This window comes from Geotrypetes seraphini, chromosome 13 (genome assembly GCF_902459505.1).
Source record: "Geotrypetes seraphini chromosome 13, aGeoSer1.1, whole genome shotgun sequence".
NCBI lineage: Eukaryota > Metazoa > Chordata > Amphibia > Gymnophiona > Dermophiidae > Geotrypetes > Geotrypetes seraphini.
Genome location: NC_047096.1, coordinates 4,933,819 through 4,957,401, shown reverse-complemented (window position 1 = coordinate 4,957,401; position 23,583 = coordinate 4,933,819). Strand labels below are relative to the sequence as shown.

Here is a 23,583-nt window from a genome sequence, read left to right as displayed (position 1 = left end):
CAGCATCCTTCTGGCAGCAGCCACTGCCTTGTCACACTGTTTTTTCACCTTTAGATCTTCGGACACTATCACCCCAAGGTCCCTCTCCCCGTCCGTGCATATCAGCTTCTCTCCTCCCAGCATATACGGTTCCTTCCTATTATTAATCCCCAAATGCATTACTCTGCATTTCTTTGCATTGAATTTTAGTTGCCAGGCATTAGACCATTCCTCTAACTTTTGCAGATTCTTTTTCATATTTTCCACTCCCTCTTCGGTGTCTACTCTGTTACAAATCTTGGTATCATCTGCAAAAAGGCACACTTTTCCTTCTAACCCTTCAGCAATGTCACTCACATACATATTGAACAGGATTGGCCCCAGCACCGAACCCTGAGGGACTCCACTAGTCACCTTTCCTTCCTTCGAGCGACTTCCATTAACCATCACCCTCTGGCGTCTGTCCAACAGCCAGTTTCTGACCCAGTTCACCACTTTGGGTCCTAACTTCAGCCCTTCGAGTTTGTTCAACAGCCTCCTATGAGGAACTGTATCAAAGGCTTTGCTGAAATCCAAGTAAATTACATCTAGCATATGTCCTCGATCCAGCTCTCTGGTCACCCAATCAAAAAATTCAATCAGGTTCGTTTGGCACGATTTACCTTTTGTAAAGCCATGTTGCCTCTGATCCTGTAACCCATTAGATTCAAGGAAGTACACTATCCTTTCTTTCAGCAACACTTCCATTATTTTTCCAACAACTGAAGTGAGGCTCACCGGCCTGTAGTTTCCTGCTTCATCCCTGTGACCACTTTTATGAATAGGGACCACATCCGCTCTCCTCCAATCCCCAGGAATCACTCCCGTCTCCAGAGATTTGTTGAACAAGTCTTTAATAGGACTCGCCAGAACCTCTCTGAGCTCCCTTAGTATCCTGGGATGGATCCCGTCTGGTCCCATCGCTTTGTCCACCTTCAGTTTTTCAAGTTGCTCATATGAGTATTTTGGTTTACGAGCATGCTTCTGGAACGAATTATGCTTGTAAGCCAAGGTACCACTGTATGTCAATTATGAAAATATTATGACAAGGGTAATTTCAGAAAACTGTTAAAAATGCCATAACTTGTGGTACTTTACTACATATTAAACCTTCTTTGGATCATTATAAAAGCCAGCTTTTCTTAATAATGACGGGAATAGCAATGCAGAGGATAACACGCAATTGGAAGAGTTACGATAGACTTAATTATACTTTTTGGTGGGCGAACTTATGTTGCAGTTACAAATATGAAAGAATGAACGCTGAATTTTTGGGATCTAGTAATGCATTTAGAAGGGCGTGGAGCCCGTTGACATCATTATTGAATCACATTAGTTGTCATGTACCTTTTCTTTTTACTTAATTCCTTACACATCTAGGGCGGGAAGGCATCATTATTTCTTGTATTTAGTTTTATTGAAATTCTATATGTGGTTATACTTTTATGGATGAATGGGAGGAAGGGGGAGGAGAAAATGATTGTTTTCAGAATGCTTGTAAATTTAAAGTGCTTTTCCTGATTCGTTTATGTTTAAAATTTTTGCAATGCTCTGTTAATATTTGAAAATTAATAAAGATTTTTTTTTTAAATGCAGTTATTTGTTAATGCGTTTTTCTAGGAACAGATCTTTGCGATTGTTCTTTTGATGGACACTTTACGTGATTTTCCGATGATTATATATTAATGTTTGTTTAATTTTATTTGTTTTACTGAATTATTTATGTAACTAGTGTTTAAGCCCGTTACATTAACGGGTGCTAGAATATATGTCTGTCTGTCTTTCTTTCTTTGTGTGTCTCTCCCTGCCCCTGTCTCTCTCTTCCTTTCTTTCTTTCTCCCTCCCGCTGTCTGTCCTTTTTTCTTTCTGGTTCTCTCTCTGGCACCCTGTCTGTCTTTCTTTCTTTCTGTCTCTCTCCCTGCCCGCTGTCTTTCTGTGTGTCTGTCTTTCGTTCTAATGCGCTGCCTGCCTGCCTGTCTTTCTGTGTCTCCATGGCCCCCTTCTGTCTCCCCTCCCCTAAAGCAAACCAAGATTGCTCCCAGACCCCCTTTCCCTCTCTGTCCCCTCCACTTCCCTGTGCATCAGCAGCATTTCCCACCCTTCCCTGTGCAGAAGCAGCATTTCCCCCACACACACACCCTTTCCTGTGCAGCAGCAGCATTTCCCACCCTTCCCTGTGCAGCAGTAGCATTTCCCGGCCTTCCCTGTGCAGCAGCAGCATTTCCCCCCCCCCACACACACTTCCCTGTGCAGCAGCAGCATTTCCCGGCCTTCCCTGTGCAGCAGCAGCATTTCCCGCAGCCCCCTTCCCAGCCTCCGCATTTAAATTCACAGAAAAGCGCTGCGCCACACTACCGCTGTCTTCGGCGTCTTCTATCTACTGCGGCCAACCCTAGCGGAAACAGGAAGTAGTCAGAGAGGGCGGGCCGCAGTGGACAGAAGACGGCGAGGCCAGCGGTAGTGCGGTGCAGCGCTTTTCTCTGATTTTAAACGCGGGTGAGCCGGCCAGAAGGAGGAGGCTTAAAAGTAGCTGGTTTTGGCGGTGAGTGAGGGCGGGAGGGGGGAGTCGCCGGCTGTGCTGTGTCTCTCCGTGTTCAAATTTGAAAATGGAATTCGGCACGGAGGGACACAGCACTTGTCAGGTATCCACAGCCTCTTAAGTGCACATGCGCGCTTAAGAGGATTATTATTATAGATGATATGTAAAGTGTTTAGGTTTAAACAGTCTATAAATTTTTTAAATAACTACATTTTGTATCTGTGTGCTGGCTGTCCCTTGGTCCACCCCTACCTTTGTGGCACTCGTTTTCAAAGACCCCAGATAAGATGGTGAATCCACGGATCCTCACCTCCACTAAAAGTGTTTCTGAACTCTGCTGGCTTTACAGATAATGTGTGATATTTTTATTTATTTTTTTTTTAATCTGAATTCTGTGGGTGGAGAAATTCCAAAAATCACTTCCAGATCCCGTCCTCCCCACTACCCCCCACTCTCCACGCTACGTCCTCTTCTTGGGGCTCAGTGTTTAAGGGCTCCTTTTATCAAGCTGTGCTAGCGGTTTAACACGTGTAATAGCATGTTAAACCGCCGGCCGCGCTAGCCACTACCGCCTCCTCTTGAGCAGGTGGTAGTTTTTGGCCAGCGCGGGGGTTAACGCGTGATGAAAAGTCGCGCACGTTAACCCCACTAGCGCGGCTTGATTAAAGGAGCCCAAAGTAGGTTGAGAAGTCATAACCGGTTGTTTTTCCAAAGAAGATTTTGAGAATATGGTAAAAATATCTAGTTTCGGTATCATCTCACCAAACAGTAAAAGAAATAATGAAACATTTTCATCTTTTTTTTTATTGTCTAAAAAGAGTTCCTGAGTTTCTTTAAAAAGGAAAATTATTCATGGTGGCAGGGGCCATTCAATCTTAACATTTCCAGGGTCAGATTTCTTTAAAATAATATCCCAGAATCCTTTGCGTGCACTCTGGACACAGCCAGCACATGGTAATGTCATGCTGACAACTATAGGTAGGGTTTCTGGTCTTAGGTATTAACCGATAAACACCGATTGGAACAACCCCTCCCTCCCCCCCGAATAGGTGTATATTAGATAAAATACCGGAAAAATGCCCTAACTGAAAGGCTGTCATGCTTCTCCTGGCCTGCCTTGGACCCTTCACAAGGTCTAAGTGCATTTTCTGCACCGATGAAGCCTTACTTCGTAAATGTACCTATGCGATTCAGCTGGAAACTATGCTGTCAAATAGTTTTACAATTTATGAACAGCTAAAAATAAACAGGCTGATTGCCAGCCCGTGGCAGCGTTTTTTAAGCCTCTCACAGCCATGGACAGAATTAATCCCAGGTATTCAATGCTGGGCAGTGTCTGGACCAGTGGCGTAGCCTGTACAACTGGAAATTATGGGGGTGCTGGCTTATATTCCATGCTAGCGCCCACAAAGCTAAGCTGAGAAAGATAGGACTTCCTTATTTGCGGTCTTACCTGCCCGGTTAGCTTGTGGGTGCTGGACTGAATTCGGCCAGTGCCTGCATAACTGCTGGCTCCTCCTTGACTCCACCCACAGACCACGTCAGCACTAACCACATAGTACCACAGCTATTAGAAGGTATATTCAGCGGCATTCAGCAGTTAAGGGTCGCTGAATATTTAGGGACACTCCACTCCGCTGAGTGGAGTTTAAGAGGCAGGAACCTCTCCTGCCCTTTTGAACCTTCTTGACTATCACCCCCAGAGCTCTAGTTATAATCTGTGCCTGTAAAGGGTTTAATATCAGACTGAGTGAAAGGAAACCATTGAAGTGGCTGGTTAGAGATGGTACCTCGAAAGGGAATCGGACATTTAAAAAGGCAGATTTTCAGAACTTGTGAAGCGCTCTCCTCTGGCAGGTCCTTTCCGATAAGTCAGCATCTTTTTCATTGAGCTGGCAAAGCCACCCGGGTGTATTTTAATGCTAGCTGAGGATTCATTGCTGTTTCAGTGTGGTTTCTTTTTTTGGCTAGGAGCCAGGCATGAAGTCTGAGCCATAAACTGAGGATGGCCTTTCGGCTGAGATTGAGAATCTGTCCGGTAAGGGTAAGGGGCTAGGTTAACGTCAAACCATTCAGTGCCACCAGGGAAATAAAAACTGTTTGGTGTCTGGCCAAGAAACTCATAATTTGTAAAGCAGTGTCAGTTCTTTATGAGCTGAGCTGCCTTTTCATCGTAGTGTGAATTGTGCTGCGTTCTGAGTTATTTGACTCCATCACTGTTAAAAGTAATCCACACCATATTGCCCATATGGTCTTTATCAAAATAGCACTCGCCCCCTCCTTCTCTACACATGCAAAGTACAGAAAGTAACAGCCACAGGACATTTCTTCATAAACTTCACATCCCGTTAGCATCCTTTAACAATTTTGATAAGATATAGGAACCATTCTGGTAGTACTGGCAGGAACAACTTTGACTGAGCACTAAAGAGAGAAACCGCATTCAAGTGTTGTCTTGTTGGTGACTCCCTCTGGTGTCTGTATTGTATGATCAACATACCACAATGAAGCCAACTCTGGAGAGGTTTACAAGGATCTCGTTACCAAGACCTCAACTGCCAGAGAAGCTATGCAATGCATTGGGTGTGCTTTCTCCAGCCCCTGAGCCTTACCACAGCGGTCCAATCCAGGTCACAGGTACCTGGCAGAAACCCAAATAGTCATCAAATATGAAACACGGATCACTTTCAAATTAATCCAACCCACAATACTTCTCAAGCCGTTAATATGGACACCCTAATTTGAAAAGCAGCCTTCCTAAATCTTAAATTCACTAATGGGTTGAGGTATCATATCAGTACATAGAACCTCTTATAACATGTATGTTATTTCAGGTCCTTATCCTGTATATATTGACCACCATATAATCATTTATCTCAAACCCACATCCCACCCCTATATGAACTCTATGTGTCTCTAACTAGAGAAATTTTAAGCTTTTAAGGTATGTCAAAAGAAACAGCAACATTTATCTAGTTGGCTGTAGGCCACTTCTAACGTTGGTGAGAATTCCACAGCAGTAAAGCAGAGCAGCAACAGAACAGGAAGCCAGTCGGCAGGACTCGTGTGAACAGGAATTCTAATCCAGCTTCAGGGAAGCAGCAGGACACAGCACTGAACGAGGCTCAGTTCATCAACAACTCTATTGTCCCCCCAAGGAAGGCTCTTCTATGGCTGAAACGTTCCGTTTAAAGTGGAGCGTAGGGTGTTCTTTTGACACTCACCAGCGTTGGAAGTGGCATACAGCCAACTAGATAAGTGTTGCTCTTCCAGAGGCTGTTATAGGGGGAATCACCCTCCAGGGATTCAAGACAAAGTTAGACAAGTTCCTGCTGAACCAGAACGTACGCAGGTAAGGCTAGTCTCAGTTAGGGCACTGGTCTTTGATCTAGGGGCCGCCGTGGGAGTGGACTGCTGGGCACGATGGACCACTGGTCTGACCCAGCAGCGGCAAATCTTATGTTCTTATGTGTATATATTTTATATTAGTAGAAGGTAAGGATATCTAAACTAAAATTTAGCCTTATATACTGGGTCTTCAACTGTAGGAAGTGCGACACGGTTAATAATAAATTAATAAAAAAATAAAATAAATGGAAATTAGTTTTCAAAATGTTTAGCAAATAGAAAATTTTTCAAGGATTTACGAAAAGATTGGAAGGAACTAAGACACCTGAAAATCCGCTTAAAGATGAGCCGTAGGCATGGGTGACAGCTGCACCTTATGCTCCAGAAGTTGATGCAGTGGGTTCTGGAGGTAGATGGACTGTTACCAAAAATCAGGGTCACCGAGCGAATTAGTGGCTCTGGTCAAGAGCACAGTGTCAAGCAGGGCCAGGGCAGAAATTTGCAAGCGGGTCACAAAGCCTTTAATTTTGGCATGAGGACCCAGGACAAATGGCCTCTTTGCACCACCCTAATACTGGCCAAGCTATTAGGGAGTCTTGTTTTGCAGGCTACCGTGATATACTGGAGGCAAAGGCTGCAAGGAAGTGTTTTGCTAGAAGACCAATTAAATATTCTACCCTCATCACCGTTGGCTTTCTCATAATATTTGCAATAAATCAGGAAGTGCGCTCTAGCAACACCCATGAGGTTTGATTGTAAAGGTCACAGCAGCAGGAAGACACATTCATTTCATGCTGAAATAATTAGAGGGTCTACCTCACAGGAAGTGCAGTTTTTTCCCCCAAAGTGCAAAAAGTTTGTTTGTTTGTTTATTCAATTTTCTATACTCGGAATGGTTTACATGAATTTATTCAGGGTCCCGGTGGGCTCACAATCTATCTAATGTATCTGGGGCAATGGGGGGATTAAGTGACTTGCCCAGGGTGCCGAGGCTGTAGCTTTAACCACTGCACCACTCTAGAAATCAAAATGTAGTAAAAGTGAGCCAAGTAAAGGACAATGAAGCCATTGTGACATCACTGATGAGGTTGGCATATTCATTAGGGCTAGCCTGAAAACCCGATTGGCCTGGTGGTCCTCCAGGACAGGGTTGGGAACCACTGGATTAGATGTTACAGAATCTCCTGCAAATGAGTAACTCAGCAGAGCAGTCGTTCCCAGCCCTGTCCTGGAGGGCCACCAGCCAATCGGGTTTTCAGGGTAACCGTAATGAATATGCATCAGAGAAATTTACATATAATGGAGACGACAAGCATGCTAATCTGCTCCATGCATATTCATTAGGGCTAGTCTGAAAACCCGACTGGCTGGTGGTCCTCCAGGACAGGGATGGGAACCACTGGATTAGATGTTACAGAATCTCCTGCAAATGAGTAACTCAGCAGAGCAGTCGTTCCCAACCCTGTCCTGGAGGACCATCAGGCCAGTCGGGTTTTCAGGCTAGCCCTAATGAATATGCATGAGAGAGATTTGCATATAATGGAAGTGAGAGGCATGCAAATCTGCTCCATGCATATTCATTAGGGCTAGCCTGAAAACCCGACTGGCTGGTGGTCCTCCAGGACGGTGGGAAACACTGCAGTAGAGAGGTGCCCTTTTATGGCTTCTGAACAAAAACACATTTCTACTGTAGCAGGTGGTGAGGGAGGGCACCAGCATTGCTCCGCAGAGTCAGGAGCTGCCATTGCAGTCAATCAGTATCTGATCCAAGAAGCAGACTGGTTTCTGACACAGGCTGTTTCTGTTGATTCCTTGCATCCATTAAGCCTAGTTAGACTGTATTGGATCCACGTCAGGGCTCCCTGGCCTGTCTGCGAAGGACTGACCCGCTTGCCATGCTGTTCTTGTCTTGAGTGTTGAAATGATGTGTGCACCTGTGTGTGTTATGTGATGAATGGAGCCCTTTCGGTTGGGGTTAACGGGGAACCAGAAGCAACGCTGGCATGGATTATATTTCTTATTTTTGGGGGGGATCCTCCCTGTGCTGTTCATTCGGGGACTCTGATTTTAGGTTTAGAACATCATGTAGTACCATTTTTCCTAAATTATACATCGCAAACCTAGAATTCTATTGCACTTAACGTGTTTGCTTTTTCACAAGCAGCAGCTGAGGCTTTGCCTCTACAGTAATAATTTTCAACTATCCTGTATTTTATTATGACATTCATTTTATATCCTATTACCTAGTGCAGCGTAATCAGAATTTGAAAAAACATTACTTTTATAGGGGCTTTAAAAGGTTCTGTGCTGAACTTGTTCTTCTGTACTGCCTGGAGAGAGCGGATACTCTTATCGTGAGTCATTTTCACACTTGTGGGCACGTTTCGATGTTGCATTGGACCAGGTGGGAGGTCTGACGCAGAGAGGGGCTCACTGCAGATCAATGTAGCTGCCGAAGTCTGCCGGAATGCATTTCAGTCACGAGAAGTGGGTGCACGCACCTGATGGACAGGATGATGAAGGGATGTGGGCCAGCAGCTGGTCTTCAAAGCAAGCCCCAGTGACGCATGGGATTGTAACTCGCCCGCAAGGTAGTGTGAAGTAGCTTCAGAAGCAGGGTTGAATGCAGGTTATGTAAATGATTTCTCAAGGATGCCAGAGCCAAAAGAAAAACCCGAGAAGCCCGTCTCTTTTATTACCATTCAACCACAAGCAATACCAACTAGATGAAGTGGGCCTCTGTACTATGTGAGGGCATTTTAAGGGCAATTTAACCATAGACCAAGCATGTACAGATTGCTTTCTAGTGAGGGTTGGCTTCAGATCTCAGTCTCTGGGCTCCAGATGCATTTGCATTTTTGTCAGTCTGTCTAAGCACTTGGCCAGATTATTCTGTACCCTGTGGTTCTAAAACCTTTCAGCTGAGTGTCCTGCACATAACTTAGAAGACTTCCCTCCACCCACCCTTTGCTTTCTGTTGCCTATTTTCATTTGTGCATGTGAACTATATAAGAAATGAAGCTAAAATGTAGAACATTTAAAAGCCACCTGCACAGTACGGTTTGACATAGATGCTAATGTAGAATCTGGTCATATCAAACTCATAGTTCTGGATTTCAGACAGACCAGCAAAATGGAGAAGTATCGAAGGAGGAGTTGACAGGTTGAGAGGAAGTAAGGGAAGTGGAAAAACCGTGGACTAATGGCTCCTTTTACGAAACTGTGATAGCAGTTTCTAGCGTGAGGAGCCGCACTGCTCCCGACGCTCATTCAGTTCCTGTGAGCGTCGGGAGCAGCGCGGGTCATTAAACGCGGCTCCCCGCACTAGAAACTATCGCAGTTTTGTAAAACAGGGGGTAAGGGCCTCTTTTACAAAGCTTCAATCTATATGGGCTTCGGGGGTGTTTCCACAGCGGCCCGCATTAAACGGCTTCGTAAAAGAGGTCCTAAGTTGAAACGGGTTAAAAAGAGCAACAGATTGTTAGGGAAAGTTAGTAAAAGGAAGAGGAAAAAGGAACTGATTAGTTTCTCCAGCAAGGTAAAGGAAGTTCTCAAAGCAGATGACCACATAAAGCTGAGAGAGATGAGTAAAGAAATCAGAAATGGCAAAAGAGGTAAAGTGAGGTGACGACTTCGTTTGGTGAAAGAATGGAGGCTTGAGGTGGCTTATACAAGCCTCAAAGATACTGAAGTTTAATGTGTAGAGAGAGAGAAAAGGGGGTTTTGGCTCAATTATTTGTGACCAGTATTCATGGAAGAAAAACCTGGGAAAGGTTCACAGGCGTTTGAAAAAGACATGTGTGGATGGTGTAAAACACCTTTCGTGGAAGTGTTTATGGGCAACTTGGAGAACTCAATGTAGTCAAAGTCATGGGACGGACACATCCCAGGATACTGAGGGAGATTAGGAGGTGTTTAATAGATCCTTGAAGACTGGGTAAGTGTCCCAGGCTCAGAGAAAGGCTGATGGGGTCCATTTTCACAAAAGCAGTAAGATTAGAGGTGGAATTCTATAGAATGGATAGCAAACCCGAGCATCATACCGGGTAGAGCTTTGAATTCTTGCCCAAAAATAGCTAAGAAGAAAAAATTTTAAAAAATGGAAATTGAATCAGGTTGGGAAGACTGGATGGACCATTCGGGTCTTTATCTGCCATCATCTACTATGTTACAATGTAATGGAGATGCTGTTCACAGAAAGGAATGTCAACTTACTATAGTGTAATCAGTTAGTAATAATAATAAATTTATTCTTGTATACCGCCATACCACTTAGTTCTAGACTAAGAGGGGACATGATCGAAACGTTCAAGATAATGAAGGGAATAGACTTAGTAGATAAGGACAGGTTGTTCACCCTCTCCAAGGTAGAGAGAACAAGAGGGCACTCTCTAAAGTTGAAAGGGGATAGATTCCGTACGAACAAAAGGAAGTTCTTCTTCACCCAGAGAGTGGTAGAAAACTGGAACGCTATTCCGGAGGCCGTCATAGGGGAAAACACCCTCTAGGGATTCAAGACAAAGTTAGACAAGTTCCTGCTGAACCGGAACGTACGCAGGTAAGGCTAGTCTCAGTTAGGACACTGGTTTTTCACCTAAGGGCTGCCGCGTGAGTAGACTGCTGGGCATGATGGACCACTGGTCTGACCCAGCAGTGGCAACTCTTATGTTCTTATGAGAGACTGAACAATCGGTGATAGTACATTTTTAGGGAAATACAAGACATAATTGAAATATTAGTTTACAGATTTTTCAAAGAGATACGTTTTCATTGATTTTCGGAAAGTATAATAAGTCTGAGCCTGAGAAATAATTTCCCACAACCTATTGTTCAATTTGCCTGCCTGAAGTGCAAACGTTTTATCTCAAAATCTTTTATAGCGACAATGTTTTAGTGTCGGATAGGCAAAGAAATTAATTCTTCAAGTAGACTTTTTTGTCCTATACAATTCAAAATGCGATGATAGGTTAACCTGGAGCCAAACCGAACAATGTTTTAAAGCAGATACATGCAAATTTGAACAAAACCCTGGCCTCGAACGGCAACCAATGTAGCTTCTGATAATAAGGGCTAATGTGATCATATTTTTTCAGCCCAAAAATCAAACGGATTGCCGTATTTTGGATTATTGTTAATCTTTTTAGAGGTTTTTTGTTAGTAAATCCAATTCCAAACGTCTTCAAACGCTGCAAAACACAGCAGCCAGAATCCTTTGTCAAACAAACCACCGTGACCACACTACATTGCTCCTCAAACTGTTACACTGGCTCCCGATCATTACGGCTATTGGGTAGAGTTTGGGAGCTGCACCTTCCAAAAAGTTATCAACAGAATGGAGTAGGTCCAGAGAATGGCTACTAAAATAGTAAGTCGTCTTCGTCATAAAGCAGAATTAGAAAAGATATATAGAAGGGTGACAAAAATGATAAAGGGGATGGGGTGACTTGCCTTTAAGGAAAGGCTAAAGCCACCAGGACTCTTCAGCTTGGAGAAGAAAGTGCTCAGGGGAGATTGATAGAGGTCAGTCCTGCATGGTCTGTGTCCCATATAGGGTGATTTGGTTTAGGATGAACTGGGGAAAGCTTTGATGGAAGCTCCAGTGACAAGATGGTTAGAATAGGTTGTAGAGAGTTTCAATTTCAACTCCAGCAGTGGGAACCTAAGGACAGTACCGAGTGGACTTCTATGGTCTATTGCCCAGACAATTTAACCATGAATGTACTATGAAAAGGAGCTCTGGAATGAGGGGTTACTGGATGAAGATGAATGGTGACAGACTCAGGAGTAACTTGAGAAAGTACTTTATATATATATATATATATATATATATATATATATATAAAAAGTTTGTGAATTTGTGAAATGGCCTCCTGGTGGAGATGGAAACCATCTGAATTCAAGAAAGCATGGGACAAGCACAGAGGCTCTCTAAGTGGGGTTCCCAGACACCCAGGAAAACCCGGATATGGCATCTTTTAAGAGGACTATCTGGATGCCCGGAGGGATTACCCCAAGCTTAAGGCCCTCTGTGTATGCACAGACATCAACGTGATGACGTCATATGCATGTGTGTGATGTCATTGTGTCGACATCTGTGCATGGGCAGAGGCCCTTCAGACCTCGGGAAAGGAGGTTCAACTGAAGGAAGAAAGGGACGGGGTCAGGTATCCTCTTTTTTTTTTTTTAAAGAGGAAACCTGCCAACCCTGTCTCTAAAAGAAAGGGATACTAGAGATTATTGGTTGATATGGATGGGCAGACGACCTAGTAGGCCATATGGTCTTTATCTGCCATTATTTTCTTTGTTGTTAGGTAAACAAAAGAGATGAGTAACCTGCATGGAGTGACGGTTATAACCTTAAACAAAAGAGGGGATTAGCTGCACGGAGAGGCAGTTACAATCCTAACAACCTTTATTGAGCAAATTGAATGGGCCCTGCTGGTCCTTACATAGTAACTGGTGGCTGACAACAGATATAGTAGGAAAATGAGACATTTATCCTTCAAAGATAAGCAAATCTCTGACGAGCAGGAAATCCGCCTCCAGTGGCTGTGTAGCTCCGTGAACCTCACCTAAGGGTGTCAGAAACGTCCGCCTAGAGTTTTTTAACTGTCAGCTTATAGGATTTTCTTATCCTTAAGTGGTTTCCCTCACATTGAAGGAAGAAAAGGCAATGTTTGTTCTGAGACCGAGGCTGCTCGGAGAGAGTTGAATTAATTTTCTCTATAGGGGTGTTCTCATCAACCTGCATGGATGATAAATTTCATCCTACATCTACAGGTTGCAATCAGTGATCGGAGGCCTGTTCCTGCTCTGGGAAGGGGAATATTCCTCTGCGGGGCTCCCTCCCCTACTGCCTGGGGTAATTAGAGGTTCTAGTTTGAAGAAGTGGAGGTCAGCCACATGTCAAGCTTATTAACCTTCAGGACTTGAAGCTTTTCTTGGAGGGATCTTTTCTCGGAGCCTCTGCTGAGTTAGAAATGGGGTTGTTGTTTTTTTTTGTTGCGCTTTAACAAAACTGGGACAACCAGAAACAGGGAACAAAAAAGATTATTATATTCCTAATTTTGAAGAAAATTAATCCTGTTGAACACACACTGCCAGCTGTCAATGTCTCCCTTAACAGTGAAATTATAATTATAAGCCAGAAGTAAAGGAAATTCTTCTGCAGGAGGTCTTTTTAAGTCAGCTCTATTTCCAGCAATAATTGTTCAATTTTTTTTTTCTTTTGGATTTGTAAGGGGCTTTTCTCATGCAGACAGCCATTTGCTGATTATTGCATGACCCCAGGGTCTTCCCGTACTCTTTATCTTTATCTCCCCTCTTCACGATTGACACCTGGAAGAGACAGGAGCACCGGGCCTTAGCACAGCCTTATACGCATCATTCGTGCACGCGAAGGCCATTTTTTTAACTACTGGGATAAAATGATCAATTTTTCTATTTTCCTTAGTTGCCACACACTAATGTGGCCCCTCCCGCCACCCGTATGTAGGCAGCAAGGCCCGGATTCTGTAACTAGCGCCGTTGTCGGCGGCCGCCTTAAAAGCAGCCGCTGATCGCGTGTCGACCACGTGATGGTGACGGGTACAGAATTGCGTCTCCGACAAAGGTAGGTCCTGGAAACATAGGCCAGGGATTTCCTGGCGCCTACCTATCGTATGAATCGTGCCTATGGAGGTGGTTTTGGTTGCCTAACACCAATTCCGGCATTAACCATGTCCACAGTAATGTCCAGAAGCCTAAAACATCTCCTTAGGCCCAATTCCGGTGCCAATTTTTTAGACGTCAGTAGGAGCCTTAAAACTCAGGGACATCATTTGAACTGCATTTTTCACTGAGATTGGGCGCCTGTCAACGCCGGTTTGAGCATCCAGACTTGAGGGCTCACACACTAAGCACGGTTAACATACGGTAATATAGCTGCACTAACCAATTTGTGCAAAACACACTCGCTCTCCACCTCAAGACCTGCCCTATTCAGTAAAATAAATCTTATTTTCTTATCATGGGAGTAGCGCTTGCATGGCCCAAAATTACTGTGGGACACCTTAGTGCACCATGCAGTAAGCCGTTTTTTTTTTTTTTTTGGGGGGGGGGGGTTGCTGTGGAGGAGAACGTGGTATAGTGGTTAGAGCTACAGCCTAAGGTTGTGGGTTCAAACCCTGCGCTGCTCCTTATGACCCTGGGAAAGTCACTTAATCCTCCACTGCCCCAGGTAGATTAGATAGATTGTGAGCCCATCGGGACAGAGAGGGAAAATGCTTGAAGAACCTGTATGTAAACCACTTTGAGTGAGGTTGTAGAACTATAAAAAGGTGGTATACTTACAAGTCCCAGCCCCTTTCCCTGATGTCATAATGCCTCGTTCAACCAATAAGAGCCAACCTCATCAGTGATGTCACAATGGCTTCAATGTTCTATACTTGGCTCACTTCTGATATTGTATTGGAGGAGAGTGTGGTGCAGTGGTTAGAGCTCTAGCCTCGGCATCCTGAGGTTGTGGGTTTAACCCCCGCACTGCTCCCTGTGACCCTGGGCAAGTCACGTAATCCTCCACTGCCCCAGGTACATTAGATAGATTGTGATAGGAAAAATGCTTGAAGTACCTGATTGTAAACCACTTAATACACACCTTGTCCAAGCGATATATCAAAATCCCAATCCCTTTCCCCTGCACTGAGCATCCGTTGCTGCTTACCACAGTTGTAAAAGGGTCCCTTAATTCGGGTTTCCAGACATCCGGATCTCCCCAGGGGGCTTTTCAAAACCTGGAACTTTGTTGGGGTTTTGAAAAGCTTGGAACAAATCGATGTCAGGCAGGAGGGCATCCGTGCACACATGGGGACTGGGGCATAACGGGACAGGGATGAGTGGATCTTGGGCCTGTGGCGGGTCTAGGGGTCCAGATTTTCCATTTCCAGAAATGATCGCATTCTGCTTTCCCTTTAGCTCCCTCATATCTTACAGAATAATTTACAGGCGTAAGCAGTAACCGGTTGTGCTCTGTGAGGGCCTGATATTCAGCCGGTGGCACTCGGTGTTTTGCTGACCACCAATAGCATTATCCCTGGAAATTCAATGCTGGGCCATGTCAGAGCTTGCAATAAACACAGCAGGTTACGTGCAATATTCAGCATTTAACCAGCTATGGTGAACTGCATAAAGATAGGACTGTTTTTTAAGTGGCCAATTAGATGCTAAATATTAACAGGGCAAGTGCTGACTATGCCTCAAAATGCCCCCTCCCCCTCCCCCCCCCAAAAAAAAAGCTGGTTTTGAGTTGTGTACTAACAGAATATTTTCTATGGCAGTATCGGGTTAAGTGCCGTTGAATATGACTGGTTAGTCCCAAGCAAGCGATTTAACCAGCCAAGAGTAGTTTCTCACCAGTTACCGGTAAATCACTTTGACTATCTACCCTTGAGTTTCCAGACATTAGCTACCAGATCTCACTCCTGCATTGACCTGTTTTCACCTTAAGACCTTTTGTCGTGACTGGAAAATGAGGATTATAAACTGGAATCAAAAAGAGGTCCGTAATCCCATCCATATGCAACTCTTCCGTTCAAAGCTATGCGTATTTCACATGTATCTTGACTCAGCCAACTGGTTGGGTTGGTGAAGTGGGTTGGGTTGGTGAAGGAAATGACTCTGGGTTTGTTTGCACATGGCTTTCTATCCAAAAAAGAAAAAAGAAAAACCAAAAGCAGTCCGCTTGTCCTGACCTTAGTTTCACATGCAAGAAGATTGAACAAGGGGCCCTACTCAGAAGGGTCAGTGTTGACAGGAGAGCAAGAGGCCAACTGAAGTAAGAATTCTTCTGGGGTGGCCATCAGATCTACTGAGGGCATTTTTGGTCTTAATAAAATTAAGCATATTGCTGCTTATTTGGAGAACCTGTCTTACTTGTGGTGAACACTGTCATACGTTTTGATTGCTAAGTTATGAGAAACATGATATATTTAACCTTGGCACTCAAATATTTAATTTTATTGATTCAGACAGGTGACAAAATACTTCCAAAATGATTTCTGCTGACTGGAAGGGTGCTGTGCTCATTCTACTTTTGTAATTGATTTCATTTTCTGTAGTTATCTAAGGGAAATTTTCCAAAGGGATTTGCTGAGGTATGAGAGCAGTTAACCCTGTAATGTCCCCAGGCTGAAAACTAGCTCCATTCTCAGCAGGTGAATGAGCCAGGGAAACCAAAGTTCAAATCCCCATTCTGCCACTAATACCCTTTAGAACCCCGAGCAAGTCGCTATCTGCCATTTAAGATGATAAGCTGTTTGGTGCATCCAGTGTTCAATGTTCAGTATTCAAAGTGATTTAGCCAGCCGCTGACCAGTTAAATTGCTTGGTCAAGGCTAGACACTAATTTTCAGTGGCACTTAACTGGCTAAATGCCACCGAAATTCACGGTTGGAGCCTAACTCAAAGCTGGCTAAGTTGGGGGCATTCTGGGGGTGGAGTTACCACTTGGCCACTTAAGAGCTGACTATCAATTTAAGGGACTACGAGTGTGTTAGCTGGCTTTGATTATTTTATCTACTTGTCATGTCTCTTTATATCAGGGAGTCAGGAAAGACTAAAACAGCTATTAGGGCTCTTCAGCTAGGAAAAGAAAAGGCTGAGGGGAGATAAGATTGAAGTCTACAAAATCTTGAGTTGAGTAGACCCTCATTATGTGCGGCACTCTGCTGTCTGCATTCCTCCTGCTGTGTGCGAGCAAAAAGACAGCAGTTCTGGATTGGAGACTGACCGTAGGCGATGCAGAATCTGTTGAGTCACCAGGACCATATCCTGACTAATATTTTGCCCAACCCAACATCAGTACCTGGAGAGCATAGAGATGGAGATTGGTTTGTTTGGTCCCTCTCTTCTACACTGATCAGACTCTTCCCACCACTCTCTACCTGGGTAAGACTTTAAGGAGAAGACTGGTGATGGCCTCCTAGCCACACAAGCAGCAAAACTCGACAACCAAATCTCCAATCTGCTGATTATGACCCCAGACTTCAAAACATTCAGAAAAGAAATAAAGACTCTACTCTGCAAGAAATTCCTGCAAACGACTCAATACCCCTAGCTCCTTCCCACTTCCCAATACCTTCCCGATTCCCCAAAGCAACCTCACCTACTCTTTATCTCCTCTGAAAAGAAAATGCTTAAAGCAAGGATATCTGGTTATGGGTCTGTTTGCCGTCTCATGTGCTGCGGTAATACCAGAGAAAGGTGAACATGTGGGTTCCAGTCTTATTTCTTTCCAGAGTGGTTAAATCTGTTCTAATCTGAGGAAGAGTATGTTACTTCCCAAACAGGGCTAGGATTAGACATTCTGGGGCCCAGGGCGGAATGTGCAAATGGGCCACAAAGCCTGTGCGGCCTTCAGTTTGGGGCAGGCTTGGAGTCTTCTGGCATGGGATGCCCTATTTGTATCCCCTTTAACACCGGCCCTGCTCCCAAAAGCTTGTCCAGAAATGTAGGGGGGGGGGAAATATTGAACCCACAGTGGCAAGGGGGGGGGGGGGGGTTGTACCCAGTTGCAGGCTGATCTAATGTGGCTCCCAGACTCAGTTAACTTGGCATGTAAAGTTAGGACTGCCTTTTTTTCTTTCCTAATTTTGTGCTTACTTGGACAATTAGCAGTGATATTTGGTCCACTAAACTGTGGCTTAGCGCAAAGTCCACCCCTGGACTGTCTCTATCTTAGCTGGTTAGGGAATATCCAGTTAGCAGCCAACCAGCTCAGTGGGTTTAACTGGGTAGGAGCCTCTCCTTAAGATTACCAGATGTCTTTTTTTTTTTTTTTTTTAAAGGACTGTCTGGGTGCCCAGATGGATTTCTAAAGCCTGGCAGTTTATTCAAGTTTTGGAAGGCCTTGAGCTTGGGGGTTCATAGTCTTAAGCGCGCGAGACAAGCGAGTGCCGACAATTCATCGCAAGACTTCAGCGCACTTCAAGAAAACCTTCTTTTAAAGGGCTCCGACAGGGGGTGTTGGTGGGGAACCCCCCACACACACTTTACTTAATAGGGATCGCGCTAGTGTGTGGGGGTTTAGGGGGTTGTAACCCCACATTATACTGGAAGCTTAACTTTTCCCTATTTTTTAGAGAAAAAGTTATATAATGTGGGGGGGTTACACACCTCCCTAACACGGCAGCGCGAGGCAGTGCGATCCCTATTAAGTAGATTGGGGGGTTCCCCCACACACACCCCGTCGGAGCCCTTTAAAAGAAGCTGAAATAGGGTCTATGCAAGGGGTCTCAAAGTCCCTCCTTGAGGGCCGCAATCCAGTCAGGTTTTCAGGATTTCACCAATGAACTTGCATGAGATCTATGTGAATGCACTGCTTTCAATACATATTGATTGAGGAAATCCTGAAAACCTGACTGGATTGCGGCCCTCAAGGAGGGACTTTGAGACCCCTTGCATAGACCCTATTTCAGCTTCCTGTGGGTTTGAACCCATGACCTGTGAAACATGAAAGTAGTGCCTTTAACCACTGAGCCATTGGTACTTCCTTTTTGGCTGTGGAACTTTGATTGTACTGCTATTAGACATTGAGATCTTTTCTCCAATTTTTGGCATAATCTGTGCTTCATTATATTGACGTATACAGTGCTGGGTGCATTATTGGATGTTTATTTCTGAAGAAAAGGGTTTTTTTTTAACCTGTCATGAACATGGCTTCTCATATTAATTTTTCATTTAATCATGTAATATTTATATGGGTTGGTCCTCACCCGTACGCAGAAAGAGTTGCAAATTAATTATTCATGTTTACAGTTGTTTCGTGATGTGAAATGGCGTTTACCGCATTCTGGTGTACACAGTTAGCTAAATAAATATCAGGGTTGGCTTTTTTATTGTACTTGCTTCAAATTAATGAAACACATCAGTAATACGTGTCTTAAAGGGAAAGCTAGTGCTGAGGGAAGATGGCCTGCTCCGCTTCCTTCTCCTTTGAAAAGAATATTGTGTAATGCAGTGGTCATGGGGGTTTTTTGTGTGTAAATATGGTGCCAAATGGACTTCTGCATTTTCTCAGCACTCAAGATCTTATTTGGCATTTGTCCTCTACTAATTCCTCCGTCTCGGAACTGCAAAAAAATATGGACTGGTTAGAACTATGCAAAACCTTAAATTCTCTTTTCCCTCTTTGAAAGGCATAGCTTCTGCTAGTAAACTGGGGAAGTCTCTCTCTGTCAAACTAACTAAATTATGGACTAATATCCCTTTGTGGCTGAGAGAACTCGGTTCTCTTCAAATCTTCTGTAAACATCTAAAAACTTGGCCATTCACCAAATTGTAAATTTTCCTCTCCATTATTTCCCCCTTTAACGTTACTGTAAACCAGTGGTCTCAAACTCCACCCCTTTGCAGGGCCACCTTTTGGATTTGTAGGTACTTGGAGGGCCTCAGAAAAAATAGTTAATGTCTTATTAAAGAAATGACAATTTTGCATGAGGTAAAACTCTTTATAGTTTATTAATCTTTCCTTTTGGCTAAGTCTTAATAATAATATTGTAATTTATAGCCAAAGAGACATATCATCAAGAAACTGCTTTATTTTACTTTTGTGGTTATGATAAACATACCGAGGGCCTCAAAATAGTACCTGGCGGGCCGCATGTGGACTCCGGGCCACGAGTTTGAGACCACTGCTGTAAACCGAGTCGAGCTTTGTTTTTATAAAGATAACACGGTCTGTAAATTCATAGTTTAGCACTCGTTCTCACTTTTGTTTTTGCGTACACACACACAAACAGATGGCTGCCATGTTCCCAGCGATAGCTTTGATCTCATGGCATCGAGATGGCATCCTTTAGCCTGCTTGCAGTTCCAACAGTGGGCTGAGAAGCAGGCATTCCTGGGTTTGACTCTTAAGTACATGACAGAACGTGAAAGCTCTTAAGAGGGGGGGGGGGGGATTTGGCGAGAGTTCCATTTTGAACAGAGGACGAGGGGTGTTTGCAGTTCTGCTCTGTTACCTGTGCGCTAAGAGGTGGCTGCTTAAATGGGTCTTTGGTTTATATAGTTTTACCCCTGCTGTAAAATCGGCCCTCTTGAGGGTGCCAGGATTTGCGCATGAGTCCCCTTGTTTTGTCTTCCGAAGTTCAGAGGAGTCTCTGTAAACGAAGCCGATTGCGGCTGCTCAGTTGGCTTTCTGCACCTGCTCCAAAATTTGCAAGTGCACAATGGCTGCATTCAACAGCTCTCAAAAATTTCCCGTTTGGACCTACTCTTGAGCTTTGGCACAGGCATCAAAGCCACCGGGGAGGGCATCCAGTCTAAAAAATCAGCACTTGTTAATCATCTTTTTTTTTTCCAAAGACAATTGCTCTCTGCTGCCTTCCTGCTCCTGACTTTTCGAGAAGTCCCCAGTTAGAGGCTTAAAGAGGCTCAGACTTTGTAATAGCAGTGATTCCCAACCTGTCCTGGAAGACCACCAGCCAGTTGGGTTTTCAGGATAGCCCTAATGAATATGCATGGAACAGATTTGCATGCCTGTCACCTCCATTATATGCAAATCTCTCTCCTGCGTATTCATTGGGGTTATCCCAAAGACCTGACTGGCTGGTAGTCCTCCAGGACAGGGTTGGGAACGACAATGTTGGTGGTTACTTCTGTTTTAGATGTCTTATTTTACATTACATGTATAATTTTATGGAACATGTATAACTGTATGTAGTGATAAACTGCTTGTAACCCACGTAGAACTCCGAATTACAGAGATTTGATGGGATATAAGATTGCACGTCATATAACTTTTTGTTTTCTCGGTTTCTTGCGCAATTCAGTTCTGGTAATTTCTTGTTTAATCAACAGGCTTGAAGTGAGATTGTGGTATGGTGGGAGGGAAGCGGAGACATAGGAGGCAAAAGACACAGTGGTTGCCATGAGATTATCAAGCTTCCTTGATATGAGGAAACATAACAAGTAGATAAAGATGATGAAATTCCTTGTGGAGTTATCTCCAAAGAAACTTGAGGAGGAGAAGGATGCTGTTATCAGTATTTTTTATTAGCAATATTAAGTTGCCACTTTCACTCGTCTCCTAGTTTATATTTGATTTAAATTATGATTTGTTAACTACAAACTGTCTAGATGGTCTCCAAGTAGATGGTATATCAAATACATATGAAGTATGAACTTCAATAATCCCCATCAGACATTCCATAGCTTCATGTTAACGTTGGTTTATAGAATTACACTTTGGAGATTGTATGTTGACAGAAAAGGGCTGGTCCTCGAGGAATTCAGAACAGAGTTAACGTCATCTGATGGTACCAAGATGGAACTGCTGCTCTTCCAGAGCTCAGAACTTTGTGTAAAGTTTTGAACCTGCCCAAGCCACAGGGGTCTTCTCAGCTTATCAGGGGATTTTTAAAAAAATGTGAAACACAGCTTTCACGTAAATCTTTTAAAAATGCCATGTCTTTCAACACAGTTTTTGATAGTTCCTTTATTGTTTTTATTAAAAACTAGTCTTTAAGCCTGTTACATTAACGGGTGCTAGAATCCCTCTCCCTAACTGTCTCTCCATGGCCCTCTTCTGTCTTCCCACCCTCCCCCGAGCAAAGCTGTCTGTCCCCAGCACACCTCCCCCCCAAAATAGCCCCCTTTCCCTCTCCCTATCTCTCCATGGCCCCTTCTGTCTCCTCCCAGAGCAAAGCTGTCCCCAGCACACCTCCCCCCCAAAGCAGCCCCCTTTCCCTCTCCCTATCCATGGCCCCTTCTGTCTCCCCCCAGCACACCCCCTCCCCCCAAAGCAGCCCCCTTTCCCTTTCCCTCTCCCCCTGGCTCCCGGTATTGATCCCCTTCTTACCCTCCCCTCCATCCCGGCGTCTTCTGGCCTGCTCCTCTTCAAAGCAGCCTGCGATCGTGGTGGCCGGCTTTAGCGAACCTCGCAGGCTGCTCTCCAACTTGGTAGCACGTTCCCTCTGACGCGATCCTGTGCGTCAGAGGGAGCGTGCTACTGAGGTTGGAGAGCGGCCTGCGAGGTTCTTTAAAGCCGGCCACGATCGCAGGCTGCTCTGAAGAGGATTGGCGGCGGCAGCGGCGGCGAGTGAGGTGACACGGCGAGGACGCGGGCAGGCAGCGAGTAAGAGACAGCGGTGAGTGAGGGCGGGCGGTGATGCGCCGAGGCAGGGAGAGAGCACAGTCGCGCGCCTTCAGCCCCTGCATGCGCCGTGAGGTTAGAATGTTGCCACAGAAGCACACCTCACGGTGCCACACCGCACAAATTTTCGAGAGCGCATGCGCACTCTATCATTTTATTATATATGAAGAGGTTCTACCGGCACTGTTCATCTGTATTACTGTTTCTTCAGTGCTGTTTGTTTCTCTTGTGATTTGTTCACCCAATAAACATACAATTCAAAAAAAAAAAAAAAAAAAAGAGGTTCCATTTGTAATGTCATCTAAATCAGGTTTTATTACCTTGCTCAAAATGCAACAAAAAGATCCAGAAATTTCGATACATATATCAAGTATCTCTTATGTTTGGGTCCTGACCATGATCAAAAGGACCATAACCATTTTGCTCAAGTTGCTACAAGAACAGAGAGGTTATCTCGATCACTTTCAAACCAAGAAAATGTTGCTCCTTGGAAACTCACTCAAGAAGAGCTCTACAAATAAGGCACCTGCTTCTGTACATAGCAGTTGAGAATCTTCCATGGAAAGGCCATCAACCTCCCAAAACAGGAACTTTGAGGGGCTCATTCTATAAAGGGCACCAAAAGTTAGGCACCTCTTAGACGTCTAACTTACCCACTCCCCCTCCCTATTTTTTTTTTTTTTTTTTAAATAAAACCGTAAAAGCGGTTTTTAGTGCAGACCAGCGTGTTGAATGTTCTGCGCTAAAAACTGCTTTTGCGGTTTTGTAAATTGGCAAAATACCCTTAACAGTCTCAATTAGCTAAAAAAAAAAAAAAAATTAACTGGACACTAGATGTTTATCTGATTCTATAAAAGATAGGTGCGTGGGCATTTCTATGGGTGGAGCGTGAGTTAGGCGCTGCTAGGCGCAATTCGTCAAAAACGTAGGTGCCTGAAATACAGGCTTTAAAACTCTCACCTACATTTCAAGTGCCTACGTTTTTATATACAAACACCAGCGGGATTTATAACATATATTCAATAGCTCTCATTAATAATAGATAATAGATAGAATAAGTGAAGAAACCAAAGCTGATGATGCTGAAAGGCGAAACACAGAACTGTGTTGGGCGTTGCCGTTCAGTTTGTGGGCGTTGAAAGGTATCTGATACCGGAAGATCAAGGTAAGAACATAAATTGGCACATTAATGAAGAATAAGAAGGTTTTCCAGGACATTTATGATGGACATAGGTTTATTTAGTTAATGTATTTTTAATTGTAATTTGTAGGGTAGATTGGGAAGGGCTTCAGATGTATTTCTATGAAGATTGTATGGATGAATTGTTTCTATGGTTTTTAAAAAACAAATGATGGTAGAATAAACATTTGAGTATAATGAACTATTTTATATGATTATTTATATGATTATTTATACACTTCCCCCTCCGTATTCGCGAATTCCGTATCTACGGATTCGCTTATTTGCGATTTTAAAACAAGAAAAGTCATTTTACTTTTTTGGGCTATTTTAAGCCCTGCAAGCCCCCCCCCCCCCTTAAGCCTTACC

At 44.0% G+C, this 23,583-nt stretch overlaps 1 protein-coding gene across 6 annotated transcripts in view; it reads left to right on the top strand.

Moving 5' to 3' along the window:
- PLXNA2 (plexin A2) overlaps window positions 1-23,583 on the top strand; it is a 742,509-nt gene that overhangs the window by 534,484 nt on the left and 184,442 nt on the right. The window contains exon 1 of one of the 6 annotated variants that reach the window (XM_033917851.1): window positions 21,982-22,029. The exons of the other annotated variants lie outside the window; for them this stretch is intronic. The gene's annotated coding sequence lies outside the window, so the exon portion shown is untranslated. Of the gene's footprint in view, window positions 1-21,981; window positions 22,030-23,583 lie in introns of those variants that run through there. 6 annotated transcript variants of the gene reach the window in all.